This window comes from Pristis pectinata, chromosome 29, assembly GCF_009764475.1.
Source record: "Pristis pectinata isolate sPriPec2 chromosome 29, sPriPec2.1.pri, whole genome shotgun sequence".
NCBI lineage: Eukaryota > Metazoa > Chordata > Chondrichthyes > Rhinopristiformes > Pristidae > Pristis > Pristis pectinata.
Genome location: NC_067433.1, coordinates 2,096,026 through 2,098,656, shown reverse-complemented (window position 1 = coordinate 2,098,656; position 2,631 = coordinate 2,096,026).

Genomic DNA, 2,631 nt, shown 5'->3' with positions numbered 1-2,631 from the left:
TGTGCTGGGCCCAGTATAGGTCCTCCAAGATATTGACACCCAGGAACGTGAAGCTGCTCACCCTTCCCACCGCTGATCCCTCAGTGAGGACTGGTGCTTGTTCAGCTGACTTCCATTTAATGCCCATCAGTAACTGCCCTTGAGAGGTGGTGGTGAATAGCTCCTTGAACCACCGCAGGCTTCTGGTGAAGGTGCTCCCACAGTGCTGGTGGGGAGGGAGTTCCAGGATTTGGACCCAGTGACATTGTCTGTGAGTGATAATCGGGGGAGGGTTCTCTGCCCAAAGGCAAAGTACTACAGATGCTGGAGATCTGAACTAAAAATGGAAAAGTCTGGAAATACTCAAGAGGTCAGACAGAGAGTGTGAAGAGACAAAAAAGCTCATGATTCAGGTGGATGGCCTTTCATCAGGATTGAGAACAGCTGGAAATAAAGCAAGTTTTAAGTTGCAGAGAAAGAGGAAAGGGAAAGGGGAACAAGGGGGGGGTGTGCGCGTGCGCGTGTGTGCGCGTGCGTGCGTGTGCGCGTGCGTGTGTGTGCGCGTGCGTGCGTGTGTGCATGCGTGTGTGCATGCATGTGTGTGCGCGTGCGTGTGCGTGTGTGTGCATGCGTGTGTGTGCGCGCGCGTGTGTGTGTGTGCGTGTGTGTGTGTGTGATAGCTCGGAGACCAGGGAGACAGAAGGAGTGGTGGGCTCCTGCTGACAGAACGTGGCTGAGAGCAGCGAACATCCAGAGGAGGTGTCCTCTGAAGGCACTTGAATGTGCAGAGAATGGAGGGGTGTGGACATCGTGTAGGCAGAGGGGACCAGCTTAGTAAGCTTTTAATTACAATGTTCAGCACCACATGGTGGGCTGAAGGGCCTGTTCCTGTGCTGTACTGTTCCATGTTCCATGTTCTGTGTGTCAAAAGAGATTGATGAGATCTGAAATACCAGGAAAAGTCTGAATTCAGGAAATATTGAGTCATAGAGTGGTACAGCATAGAAACAGGCCCTTCGGCCCACTGTGTCAATGCTGACCATCACCCCACCTTCCTGCATTAACTCCATCTCCCTCTGTTCTGCTCATTCAAGGTCCTGTTCAGGTGCCTCTTAAATGTTGTCTCTGTTCCTGCCTCCACCTCCTCCCGGGCAGCTCGTTCCACATACCTGTGTGAAAAATCTACCCCCCAGGTCCCCTTTAAACGTCCTCCCTCCCACCTTAAACCTGTGCCCTCTGGTTTCAGACACCCCTGGCATGGGGCATAGACTCCAGCTCTCTACACTATCTCTGCCATTGTATGTACATGCCATCTCTCGGCCTCCTTCACTCCAGGGAAAACAGACCCAGCCTATCCAACCTCTCTGGAGACTACAAGCCCTGCAGTCCACTGATGTGAGGTGTGAGAATGAAATATCTGAAATTTTTGACACCTGAAGGGTGTAGCCCCAGGTCAGACGACGAGGTTCTGGTTAGCGTAACGCTATTATAGCACCAGTGACCCGGGTTCAATTCTCGCCGCTGTCTGTAAGGAGTTTGTACGTTCTCCCCGTGTCTGCATGGGTTTCCTCTGGGTGCTCTGGTTTCCTCCCACATTCCAAAGATGTACAGGTTAGGAGCTGTGGGCATGCTATGTTGGGACCAGAAGAGTAGCAACACTTGTGGGCTGCCCCCAGCATATTCTCAGTAATGCAAGAAGATGCATTTCACTGTGTGTTTCGATGTACATGTGACTAATAAATAAATATCTTATCTTACAAGCTTGCAGTGGTATTGGAAGACAGAGGGGTCAGACAGGGGATTGAAACACAGGTAACTGGAAGCTCAGGGGATCGTGCGTGTGGACTCAGGATCTCTTTGCAGGGTCTCAACCAGAAACATTGACAATTCTGCTCCCCCCACGGGCGCTGCTTGGCCAACTGAGTTCCTCCAGCAGGTTGTGCGTTGCTCCAGATTCCAGCCTCTGCCGTCTCCTGTGTCTCTCTCTGCCAATGTTTGATCTGATGCCATGAGGTCTGGAGTCAACACTGAGGAGCACTCACACACCCTGTACCCTCTGTCCCACCACCCCAGGTGGAGCTGGCCCGTCACTGGGACTGGACCTACCTCAGGCTGATGTTTGGACCACAGAACCAGAATGACTCTTGACCTCACAATCTACCTGGTTACCACCTTGCACCTTATTGTCTGCCTGCACTTTCTCTGTAATGGGAACACTTTACTCTGCATTCTGTTGTTGTTTTACATTGTACTACCTCAATGCACGGTGAAATGGTCTGTATGGACGGTACACAAGACAAGTTTTTGACTGCACCTCGGTACATGTGACAATAATAAACTAATTTACCGATGCACCAATTTCAGAATTACAACTCTCATCAGGGCAATGCGGTGTCTGATCCTCAAGCTGAGGCGTTGACTGTCCCTCCGGCATTTCCAGTATGCTGTGGGTTTACTTTGCCCGATTCACGGAACAGACAACATTTCATCCGCGATGTTGCAATTTTGCCCAAGTTGCTTTGAAAGTCGGCGAGATGCGACCGAAAACGACGGAGTCTGCAGCCGACCAATGGGGTGGCAGCACTGTGAGGTCATGCTGGGGGTCTGACCAATGGGTGGAGGAGGGGCGGGGCTTTCGGGACAGGGTGCTGT